We start from the raw sequence: 13,550 nt of genomic DNA on the forward strand, positions 1-13,550 counted from the left end.
CAAGATATTATCTGCAGAAAGAAGTGAGACAAAATAGGTGCATTAGAGTTATTTTCTGATTCCCAAAGCAGCATGAAAGGTCCTGTCTTGATTGGTTCCATCTTTCATCTGTCCCACGTCTTCGTCCTTTCCAGTGATCTCTTAAAAGCTCAAGGACATGGTACTGATCAACCTACTTGCAGGGCAGGAGTAGAGATGCAGATATAAAAAATGGACTTGTGGACATAGCTGGGGCAGGAGAGAGTGGGACGAATTGAGAAAGTAGCATTGACATATATACACTACCATGTATAAAATGGGCTCCTCTGGCAGCTCATCTGGTGAAAAATCTGCCTGCAATGTGGGAGACCTGGGTTCCATCCCTGGATTGGGAAGATCTCCTGGAGACGGGAACAGCTACCCACTACAGTATTCTGGCCTGGAGAATTCCATGGGCATAGTTTATGGGGTTGCAAAGAGTCAGACATGACTGAACAACTTTCACTTTCATGTGTAAAATGGATAGCTAGTGGGAAGCTACCCATTTTACACGTGGTACTGTATAGACATCAATGCTACTTTCTCAGTTAGTATAGCCAGCATTGTAGAGCCCATCCTGGCACTCTGTGATGACCTAAAGTGGTTGGGGTGGGAGGGAGTCTCTAGAGGGATGGGATATACATATAAGTATCACTGATTCAATTTATTGTATGGCAGAAGCCAGCACAACATTGTAAAGCAATTATCCTCCAATTAAAAATAAATAATAATTTAAAAATAATAAGAATCTACCAAAAAACAAAAACAAACAAGCACTCAAAGACAAAGACTAGAAGTATAGCCCAGAGCCTTGGTGCTAACACGCAAATACCTGCCCTGTAAGTCATAGCCTTTTCATTTTACTCCACGCTTAAGCCAACAACTACCTCACTTTGAAAAAAAAAGCACAAACTTTTAAGATCTAATTAGTCTTTCTTTAATACACTTAAAGGAATGTTGCCCATCCCTTTCTCTGACATATATGAATAAGAACCTTCAAATTTGGTTGAAACATGGCTTCTAATCTAGCTCTAATGAAATGAAAGTCATCCTTTTCAATATCTCAACCCATCTATATGAATCATCATAATATTCTCTGAAACTGGGAATCTAGAAACATAATAGACTTATTAAAGAGATTGTTTATACAAAAAGAAATTCAATCAGTGCCTTTAATCAATTCAGACTCCCACTTATCTCTCTATTGTTCTCTGGATGGAAGACTTTAGTTAAGCCAGGAAACTCTTTTCATCCTCTGTCAGCAGATGTGGTTAACAGAAATAAGGTGCCAAAGGCTGTTCTTAGGCTGTATTTTAAAACTTTCTTGTTCAAGGAACAGCAAAGAAGGAAGATTAGCTTTCAGGTATACTTCCTGAACCATCAACAAATCAGTGTTTTATCCCTGGCTCTTCCCTACTGTCCGTAATCAGAGGCCAAACTTGCACTGAACTTTCTCTCTCAAAGCTGTTATATCAGCAACTGGGGATTTCTCCTCCACTGACTTAGTTTCCCCTAAAGAGGAATCAGAGGAAAGAGATTCCTGCTTTCAGTGCATGCATTCTTTATTACCTAAAGGAATCAAGCTTAATAACTTTCCACTGAGTGAAAAAAAAATCAATGGAGAAAAATTTCTGTACATAGAGTGATACAGAATTTGATTTTGTTTTGCATGAAAAATAAAAACAAATTTGGTTTCATCACAAGCAAAAATTTATAAAACTTTGCTTTAATTTATTTTCTCTCTCTTCCTTCCACAACATGCTGAGGGTGCTCATACATGTGTTGATTAAAAGGCTTAATTACACAGGGTCATTATCTTTGAGAGCACATGAGAATAAATATGTTTTGAAATTGCTTAGATGTGGAACCTAAACTATGACACAAATGAACTTATTTGTGAGACACAAACACACTCCAGACAGAAAACAAGCTTGTGGTTCCAAAGGGGAAGGAGGTAGGGCAGGGATAAATTAGCATTAGCAGACATGCACTATTGAATATAAAATAGATAAACAACAAGGCCATACTGTATAGCACAGTGAATTATATTTAATATCCTGTAATAAACAGCAATGGAAAAGAAAAATAAAGAATAGATGAGAAAAAAAACATGGTTCTGAATTGAGAAAATTAGATAAAACTTAAGAAAAGAGAATCAGAGTTGCCAGGATAAAACTCAAAGTAGCCAGATTAGCAAAAACCATGAAATTCAAACATCTCCAGGTAGATGCTCTGAATTTGTCCGAATAGAATTAAGACTGAAGGCGGTGGTTTTTGTTATTCAAACCAAATCAACACTCCATGAAAGGGAGAGGTGGGACATTTTGGGTTGAGATTCACTTTGGGTTGAGTACTACAGTTTTTAATAGGCTCACACATAAACTGACTAAAATTCTTTTTCTAATCCCAAATAATAATAAAATCATTACCAGTAAGAAGGGTTGTCCAGAGGTCAGAACCAAAAAAAGATTGTTTTCCTTGTCCAGATATTCCTGCTGATGTTGAGACTCAAGTTGCTGATCTGTCAAGTAAACAAAGCCCATTATTATATTATGCTTTGATGGAATCCAGTAGAATAAGAAAAGCAATATTATACGCATTAACTCTTCACTTGTTTAGAGATATTTATCTAGTAACTTACAATTTACCATGAAACTGAAGGTAAGTAAAAATACCTTGAAAAGTGAAAGTCATTCAGTCAAGTCCAACTCTTTGTGACCCCATGGACTCTATTGTCCATGGAATTCTCCAGGCCAAAATACTGGAGTGGGTAGCCTTTCCCTTCTCCAGTGGATCTTCCCAACCCAGGGATCAAACAGGGTCTTCTGCATTGCAGGCAGATTCTTTAACAACTGAGCAATCAGGGAAGCCCCAAATACCTTGAAATCACCAATATAAATGTCACACTATCATTTAATAAAATTTTTCCATTTGTCAATCCACTTAGGTTTCTCTTAGTGCCCTGTTATTCTTTTCCTTAAGAAATACTTCTAACAAACGTGGAGGAGATCAGAATGAAGTCAGAATTTCAAAAGGGGAGGGGAGACATGAGAAAGAAGCCTCAGGATAGCAAGAAGAGCAGCTTAATAGCAAAAAAGGAGGCCTCCAGAAGAGTGCTTAAAAAAACAAAAGGAAAAAATCCTCAAACTGCATAGATATATAGGACTCGAGAAAATTTGAATATATCAAAATGCAGATACATGCACAAAATACCTCATGTGCATAAAAATAATTGCCCTGAATCACCAAAAGAAAGTTAATTTTTAATATATTTAACTCAAAATTCCAGGGGAGCATGAAATGCAATATTTAAATTTCCTATCAAAGTAATTCAGTAAATGAAACAAGAATAATGAGATATTTACATATGTGAGATTTTTACTGGAAGTGAAATGTTATTATGCCAAGTGAAATGAAAGTGAATAGCTACTATATATGTAGGTAATAGGCTTCTCTGTGGGGAGAGAAAAAAAGACAGTACTTTGTTTCCCTTTGAATTTCTCTCCCCCATAGCTAGTGGTCTAGGATGCTACTATTTTTAAACTTTTATAATACAACCAATAGTGCAGGCAGAAATGTGCCAGCTCCTATCCTTGGAGACCATAAATGGAAGTAGGATCATTAACTACTCAAGGATGTAAGAATACTGCTCCTTATATCCTTCATCAAGTTACCCATAAAAGATTCAAAATTAAAATTTAAATATCTATACAGTATAAGTGTGCTTCCCTTGTGGCTCAGCTGGTAAATTATCCACCTGTAATGCAGGAGATGTGGGTTCCATCCCTGGGTTGAGAAGATCCCCTGGAGAAGGGAAAGGCTACCCACTCCTGTATTCTGGCCTGGAGAATCCCATGGACTGTAGCATTTGCATATGTGTATGTCTGTGTGTATGTGTCTGTATGCCTAATTAATTTTTTTTAACTCTAAAGTTTTGTGTTCTTTAACGGAGATACACAAATCTAAGAAAACTCTTCTTGCAAAGGCCTACTTTTTTAATGCAGAATTATTTAGGGCAGATATTGATTTGCTATTTTCTCTCACTGAAAAATAACATAACACTAATAACATTTTCCTAAACTAATTTGTTGCAGGATCTGGAATACAGAGTTATAGTTACGGGAGAAATCCTGTTCTTATTCTTTCTACAATGTAACTTTATTTGAGAGAGAAGAATAAAATTGTCTTAATACCCGAATCTCAAATACTACTGGGAAAGTAGATGCCTGTCCCTTTAGGATCTGATGGAGTGGGTATTTTTGTCAAGAAAGTGGAATTCATAAAGTTTAATCTTTTGGGTAGAGAATGAAGCTTAATTCTTCATAGAAGTCAAATATTGTGGAAAGGAGATATTCCTGTTTGTTTCTTTATCTAAAGCAAATGTTATAAAATATCTGTATGATTTAGAACAAAATCTTTATTAATTTCAAATCTTAAATGCTATGATTGTATAATGACACACAGAGTCTGAAGAGGGGGCTAAGAGCACTTTGTATAGAGTCTGTGTGACTAAAGCAAGTCACTTACCCTCTCTGAATCTTTGTTTCCTCAACTAGGAAGAGTAACTATGAGGATAAAGACTTGTACAGAGATTTGAAAACTTTATAGTACCGGGTTACCATTTGTGATTTCTTACACTTACAAAACATATTCTGAGTTTACTTTACCTGTATATGCCAATGTTCCCCAAAGTAACAGGCACCCTTACCCACGTAATGAAAGTATAGGAGTGTATTCACCAAGAAAAGCATTGTTTGTTCCAGGATCTCATCAAGAAGGGCACTCTCTTTAACAATGAAAAGCAAAAAGTTTTTCAAATTATAATTTAAAAAGCAAAGCAGTCAGGAGATTCCAGGTGTTTCTACAGTGGCTTTGGGAGAACTCTCAAGAGTTTGGTGCACATTTGAGGCTATGAATAACGGAAGTCTGGATTCAGATTTAAGAAGGAGCTGTTAGCCACTATATCAACTCTGTTCCTGCTGTCGTAGGAACAGATTGCAGTAAACTGCTCAGAAAAGCACTGGGAGCAACAGAAAGATGAGATCATTAAATGCTGCCAATCCCAGATGTGCTGTAATCCATGGGGTCACAAAGAATCCGATACAACTTGGCGACTAAAAAACAGCAATAACAATACAGCTGAGCATTCTGACCTTTTCATATCTAAATATTCTCACCAATTTCTTAAACTCTAACAATGACGGTTAACAGCCCAGTAACCTAAGTCTGATAATTTAGAGCTTCATTTGCCAGTTCTGCCTTGGATAGGGGACCATTTTGCTAGCAATTTCCATCTACATAAGAAAGATCATCTGGTGTTCAGTTGAGCCAATGTAACAGATTTCAGGACAAGAGGAATTTAAAACATTGGGCTCTGTGAAAATTGTTTAGTTCACTGGAGCATCTGATAGGAAATATTGAAACTGAATTGCAGATATTGGGTAATTAAATCAAGAAAATTGTCATCCAGTTTACAGACTGACTAAAAGCAAGTAAGTACATTTAAAGTTCAGGATTACCTTTCTCCAGGCAAAGTTTTCAGAATAATTGGCTTGTCTTGAAATGTATGTCTTTTTCTTCAGTCATTGAAAAATTAAATGAGTATAATATCAAAAAATAAAGAATAGAGTAACATATTGGTTAGAGCTTTAATGACACTCTAGCCTCAGTCTTCCTAGAACCATGTGTTGGTTTTACCACTTAAGATTTGTGTGATTTGGGACAATTATATCACTTGTTACTCAATGTTTTCATCTGTAAAATCTGTCTCCTAAGATTTTTGTAGTTAATAGAGGTTAGTAAAAAACAAAAAAGTGGTACATATTAAGTACTGAATAACTATTTCATACTATTAACCTAATATCATGAACAAAAAATGATTAATTAAGCTGTTTAAATAGAACCAATCCAGACAACACTTTAAACTTTTTCTCTGCTGAGAAGTTGATATACACTCACCTTAAGATATTTATTTATTTACCTTACAATATTGTAAAGTAATTAGCCTCTACTTAAAATAAATTTTTAAAAAAGATATTTATTTATTAACCTTCAAAGACTGCATCTTGATATTGTTTGCAAATATTGAGATGGGGCTTAGAAATACACAACAACTAATTCCCAAAGGTCTACAAATCTCTCAAGATTTGGCCCTATGTGTATTAGGCAATCAATGAAAAAAAAAATCAAAAAAAAAATAGAAAATACATCTCAAAAAGATTTCATCACCCAAGGAACTGGTCTCTGTTAGTAAAACACAATAAAAACCAATACAATATTGTAAAGTAAATAATAACAATAATAATTCATGTTGATGTATGGCAAAACCAATACAATATTGTAAAGTAATTAACCTCCAATTAAAATGAATAAATTTTTATTAAAAAAAAAATAAAGTTACCTGGGAGCTTAAAAAAAAACACACAATAATAATACATACATTGTCTTCTGTAATAGAATTTACAAACTGTTTCACCAAACATTGCTCTTAGCAAAAATTTTTTGTCTGAATCCACTCTAGTTGTTCTCAGACAGCCCCAAAGAGATGTGCTATCTAGGAAAGCTTTTGAATTTTTTCTACTTAGTAGTCCATCTGTTTTCTGTCATAAAATTAACAAGGGAACATAGAGTGTCAAGTATAGTTGTTTCTGGAATAAATTTAATTCTTTTGTGTAGCGTATGATTTCAATATTTTAATTACTTTGGGTCACCAGGTCAAATCTCAGCTTCCTAAGCTGTGAAATAATGCTAGATAATTTAAGTATTTCTGTAGCATAACAGCAAAAGTAAATTTCTAATGCTTCTAAACAGCGTGAAAGTCATTCAGTCATGTTCGACTCTTGTGACACACGGACTCTATACAGTCCATGGAATTCTCCAGGCTGGAATACTGGAGTGGGTAACATTCTCTTCTCCAGGGTATCTTCCCAACCCAGGGATCGAACCCAGGTCTCCCACACTGCAGGTGGATCCTTTACTAGCTGAGCCACCAGCGAAACCCTCCATATAGGTTGCTGCTGCTGCTGCTAAGTCGCATCAGTCGTGTCTGACTCTGTGCGACCCCATAGACGGCAGCCCACAAGGCTCCCCCATCCCTGGGATTCCCCTGGCAAGAACACTGGACTGGGTTGCCATTTCCTTCTCCAGTGCATGAAAGTGAAAAGTGAAAGTGAAGTCGCTCAGTTGTGTCCGACCCTCAGCGACCCCATGGACTGCATCCTTCCAGGCTCCTCCGTCCATGGGATTTTTCAGGCAAGAGTACTGTAGTGGGGTGCCATTGCCTTCTCCATCCATACAGGTTAGGTTGCCTTATTAATAGTTCTTTCTTATACTATCATCTTTTGGTGAGCTCTTAGTGTTATTGTTAACAATTTGAGGGAGTTATCCCTCTAGTTCTTCTCCTCAAAAATGTTCACATAAATTAGAGATATCTATGTTTGAAGTTATGTTATAATTTACATGTAAAATCACCACAGAATTTTTGTGAGGACAAAATTTTAAAATTTTTTAAAAACTGATTTGATTTTTTTTATTGTTTAAAGGTTTATTCAGACTATTTTAAGCTATTTTTAATTGAAAGATTATTACTTTACAATATTGTTTCATTTCTGCCATTCATTAACATGAACTAACCATAAGAGGGGACATATGCACAGACTATTTTTTGAAATGAGGTTGTGATAAGATGTCTTTTTACACAAAGTTACTGGTTGTATCTGAGCTTTCAAATTTATGTAAAATTACTCATATTCTCAGTATTTTTTAATATCTGACATTTTAAGTTTGTAACACTTCCTAATACATGATTATATAGTTGTTATTCTGGTCACCATGCTTCTCCCTGCAGTAGGAGGGCCTGATCTTTGGGATCAAGGATCACAACAGAGCACATGAATGCCAAAGAATTGATGCTTTTGAACTATGGTGCTGGATAAGACTCTTGAGAGTCCCTTGGACTGCAAGATCAAGCCAGTCAGTCCTAAAGGAAATCAATTCTGAATATTCATTAGAAGGACTGATGTTGAAGCTGAAACTCCAATACTTAGGCCACCTGTTGCAAAGAGCCAACTCATTAGAAAAGACCCTGATGCTGAAAAATCAAAGGCAGGAGGAAGAGAGGACGACAGAAGACAAGATGGTTGGGTAGTATTACTGACTCAATGGACATGAAGTGAAGCAAGTTCCAGGATATGGTGAAGGACAGGGAAGCCTGGCATGCCGCAATCCATGGGGTTGCAAAGAGTTAGGTACGACTGAGTGAAGGAAAAAGGAGAAGGTAAATGTTCTTCCCAATCAGGTAATGGCTAGCAAAGGGTGAGGTGATTTCACTAATGTTCCTACTCCGTATGGAAGGAAACTCTGAAAGCAGAGACTAAGTATCCCCTTAGTCTCTTTTCTTGGCATCCAAGTAGTCCCACAATATATTTTATAGATTAATATTCTACCAGTAAAATTGTTGAAGTTCTAATGTATCTGTTTGTTGTTTGTGCTACTTCCCACTCACACTGAATCATTCCTTTTTCTGTTTAAGTATTCAATTTCCCCTGAGAAAATCCCCTGCAGACTGACAAATGAGAAATTTCCACCCAGAGAAGTTTTGCATATTTTTCAGGCACCCCAGTATTATTATCTAAGATGAAGGAGCAATTGAATTCGAAGAGGAGAAAGACATTAAGCAAATATACACAGTTAGATATTTGGAATATTTCAGGGAAAAGTGGGTTTTGGGGGAGAGGGACTAGAAGGAGGCAGTATACCACGAGAAAATGCTATAGCTTTGATAGAGGCCAAATTATGAAAGGCAGTGTGGTTATGGTATTTATTTTGAAATAGACATATGCTATGCTAAGTCGCTTCAGTTGTGTCCAACTCTGTGCGACCCCATAGATGGCAGCCCACCAGGCTCCCCCGTCCCTGGGGTTCTCCAGGCAAGAACATCTTTTGATAAGATGTCTTTTTACACAAAGTGGGCTACACAAAGTGGAGTGGGTTGCCATTTCCTTCTCCAATGCATGAAAGTGAAAAGTGAAAGTGAAGTCATTCAGTCGTGTCTGACTCTTAGCAATCCCATGGACCGTAGCCCACCAGGCTCCTCCATCCATGGGATTTTCCAGGCAAGAGTATTGAAGTGGTGTGTCATTGCCTTCTCCGGAAATAGACATACACAACGGCTATTTTTAATTTTTCCATATTATCTTATTCTGATCATTTAATGTAACCTACAAATCTGTACATGGTATATTAGTTGATCACTTTTGAACAGATATAAGACAGATTTGGTAAAAATAAATAAAATGTAAATATCCTGGATGATAAATTTAGAAGCATTGGGATTTCTGAGATAGGTTTCAAAATCATCTTCTTTGAAATACATCAGTAGCATATTTCTAAAGCAACCAGCTATATTTGCCCTTGAGATATATTCTTAGAAATTGCTACCAGTGTTAACAAAACATCTCTAACTGTTCTAAAACTCTTTTAATTTCTTTCTGCTTTTCATTTACCCTCAATAAAATTCCTTGATTTATATTTCCCTAAACAATTTCTCTTGGGAATGAGAAAAGCAATATGCTTGCCATGTGTTAATATTTGAAAATAGTCCTCTTATTTCAAACAACCTCTAAGACAAATATTCACCTAATTCATTGTCATATCAAAGTGGAATTGTTTCTTGTCAGAAGTTAACAAATACTTTCATATATCTTATTTATGCCTTAAGATATGAAACTGCAACCACTTTTTAAAAATTTAAATTTATTTATTTTAATTGGGGGCTAATTACTTTACAATATTGTATTGGTTTTGCCATACATCAACATGAATCCACCACGGGTGTACACGTGTTCCCCATCCTGAAACCCCCTCCCTCCTCCCTCCCCGTACCATCCCTCTGGGTCATCCTGTATGCGAGAGCGCAAAAGAGACACAGATGTATAGAACAGTTTTTTGAACTCTGTGGGAGAGGGAGAGGGTGGGATGATTTGGGAGAATGGCATTGAAACATGTATAATATCATATGTGAAACGAATCGCCAGTCCAGGTTCGATGCAGGATACAGGATGCTTGAGGCTGGTGCAACCACTTTTATAATGATTTTTAATAAATTCATGCTCTAAAACTACAAAAATAAAATATACATGCATCATTTATATTGACTTTCTGAAAGTTTTAAATAAAAATATCACTAAGTTTAGATGCAAAGATAGTGCAGAATTGTTAAGCATCTTAATTATCTCTTAAAACTTTATATTAAGCAATATATTCTTCATACTGAATGGTTGAAACACAAAGTTTTATGTTTTAGAAGCAAAAAATATCATAATGTATTTTATATTACAATATTAAGAGTATAAAACACTGAATGATTTCCAAACAAAAACTGCATCAACACCAGGAATACAAAGATAAAAAAAAAAAAAAAACAGTCTGAGTTTTATAGGATTTCATAATCTATTAGGGGTAGCAGAGAAATAATTATTTTTCAAGATTAACTGTGTCAGGTAGTATAATAGGGTTAACAAAGACTACTTAAAATGATGAAAAACAGACTGATGCTAGAGAAGTTGATAGAAAGAAGACTGTGAAAGGCAGCATTCACCATAGTACTTATTTTCAACACACATCTACACTAACAGCCATTTTATATTTTTTCATCTAATAATTTATACAGACTAACAGAAGTTGGTAAAAGTTTTGCAAATGTTAATAAAACCAGGAAAGAATGAAAGCAGTAAATTACAAAAGCTCTTGTTCACTGCTTTTGTTTCTGTGAACAAATTTGAAACTGTGTTCAAATTTTTATATTCTTTGCAGCCAAAGATGGAGAAGCTCTATACAGTCAGCAAAAACAAGACTGGGAGCTGACTGTGGCTCAGGTCATGAAGTCCTTAGCCAAATTCAGACTTAAATTGAAGAAAGTGGAGAAAACCACTAGACCATTCAGGTATGACCTAAATCAAATCCCTTATGATTATACAGTGGAAGTGAGAAATAGATTTAAAGGACTAGATCTGATAGATAAAGTCTGCAACTGGTTAGTAAGAGAGAAGTCTGGCTCTACACAGAGTGAAAATAAATTGAGAGATGACTCAGATTTCCTTCTACCTGGTTAAAAAGAAACAAAAAAATTGTCAACAAAATTATTATGATTAAACACAAAACCTTTCTCCTGTGACCAACTGCACAGACAGATACCCTAGTATATTCAAAATTCTCTCCTACTCAGAGTTTTTCCTCAGAGCAGCTTTCACATTTTTATTTCTCAAGCTATAGATTAAGGGGTTCATCAAGGCAACCACATTGGTATAAAAGAGAGAAGAGACTTTTTGCTCATCCAGAGATCCAGCAGAAGATGGCCTGAGATACATAAATGCACATGATCCAAAGGACAGAGAAACAGTAATGATGAAGGAACAGCAGGTACTGAAGGATTTGGACCTGCCCTCCGTGGAGCTAATGTAGAAGATGCTGGAGAAAATGAGACCATAAGAGACAAAGATGGTGAGACTGGGCACAATGTTATTGATGTCACCACAATGAAAAGTACCAGCTCATTGATGTAGGTACTTGTGCAAGAGAGCTGGAGCAAAGGGTGGACATCACAGAAATAATGGTTGATGGTGTTTGCATCACAGAAGGTCAGTCTCAGCATGCATCCAGTGTGAGCCATGACACCAGATAATGCCATCAAGTAGGAACCAAGCATAAGGCTGGAACACACTTTAGGGGACATGACAACATTATACAAAGATGGCCACATAGCGATCATAGGCCATTGATGTCAGCACACAGAATTCAGAAATGACAAAAAAAATACAGAAAAAGTAAAAATGCAGCTGAAACATGAACCTCATGTGAGAAATAATATTCTTCTTCAATGAGAAATAAATCAGAATTTTGGGTATAAACACAGAAGAATAACAGAGGTCCTTGAAGGATAAGTTGAAGAAAAAGTACATAGGGGTATACAGATGTAAATTCAGTGCAATTAGGATTATCAATCCCAAATTTCCCAGCACAGTGACCATACACATTCCTAGAAACAGAAAGAACAGAGGGAGTTGGAGATCAGGTCAGTCTGCTAATCACAATAGAATGAATTTGGTCACAAAAGAGACACTTCCAGTAGCCATTCTTCTCAAAGGGAATCTGTGGATACAGGAGGAAAGTGTTCCATTAGAGAACAACTCAGCTCTTCCCACAAAAGATCTCATCCTACAAAAGTATATTTTTTTGTTGTTGAGTTGCTAAGTCATGTCCAACTCTTTTGTGACTCCATGAACTGTAGCCCACAAGGCTCCTCTGTCCGCAGGATTTCCCAGTCAAGAATACTAGAGTGGGTTGCCATTTCCTTTTCCAGGGGATCTTCCCAACCCAGGGATTGAACCTGCATCTCCTGCCTTAACAGACGGATTCTTAACACTGAGCCACCAGGAAAGTTCAGCGCTAAAGAGTGCACACACTGCGGATGCCTGACACTATCCCAACCTAGTCCCATAGAGTCTGCCTTCACCTTTGTCACAATATGGAGTGATGTGGACTTGCCCTTAATTAGAGCTTTTATAATCTAAATATAGCAAAGGATATCACAAACAGCCTACAGAGGGAAGACCAGTGATACCATACACAACCATACCTGCTGGGAAAGCCAAGGTAGAGGAGGGGTGGATTAGTGCACTATCATTCTACTCTCATCTCAACATTTCCTCATTCACTTGAGCTCTTCCTTCACCAGTAGAACCACAAGCAGTGACCCTAGCAACCTGGTGCTGGCTTCTAATGCACATTAGACTTCATGTGGTCAGAACCAAGAATTCTGTTTCTAATCCAAGAAGATAGTCTATGAGAATTAAGTAGCTTCCCTTGTCATAAATGTAAAAGAGTGAGAGCTTTATCCTCTTACAGGAAACTTCCTGACATGTTTTGAGCCCACTCATGTCTTGGAACATTCTCTGATCTCTTTCCAACAGATTCTCTCAGTTCACTTGAGTCTCAGAACCACACAAAATGAGAAAGACTATGCATATATTAGGCTCCCCAACCTTCATCTCAAAACAAGGAATAAGTATTGTAAATTGAGTTAGGTCTGTAAGTTGAATTCAGAAACACTCTTCGTAGTTCAGAAAACCACAGAGCTGGTTCCCTTAGCATTGATTGTCACTCTGTTGGTATTGAAAACGTAACTTCAGGTTCTTGGGGCTTGATTTCTTTGATTCTAAGAGGAGACAACCTAGACATATGCCTAGGAAATGTTTATGATCTAGTGTCATTTCTGATTTTATTAAGTCCTTTCAAGCAGTAGAAAAAACAAAGCCTTTAATTACACACTTGTTAGTAATAGACAACAGAAGATTTAATGTGAGTATAATGATGTAAAGCTGTTGGTTAAAAACTTGGTAGAAGCTTTCTAAGTCTCTTCCTGGAGTAAAGAATATTTATATAAATGGAATAAGGAAATTATAGATTCCAGTGTGTGATCTGTCTTTAGTTCTTATAGACCTACTCTTCTACTCATTTTTGCTTTACTCTGGGAA

General features: G+C 36.5%; 1 pseudogene; it reads right to left on the reverse strand.

Annotated features, from left to right (window-relative positions):
* Positions 1-11,234: 11,234 nt before the first annotated feature.
* Positions 11,235-12,149, reverse strand: LOC139180677 (olfactory receptor 8B3-like; annotated as a pseudogene).
* Between the last annotated feature and the right edge of the window lie 1,401 nt (positions 12,150-13,550).

Source organism: Bos indicus, chromosome 29 (genome assembly GCF_029378745.1).
Source record: "Bos indicus isolate NIAB-ARS_2022 breed Sahiwal x Tharparkar chromosome 29, NIAB-ARS_B.indTharparkar_mat_pri_1.0, whole genome shotgun sequence".
NCBI lineage: Eukaryota > Metazoa > Chordata > Mammalia > Artiodactyla > Bovidae > Bos > Bos indicus.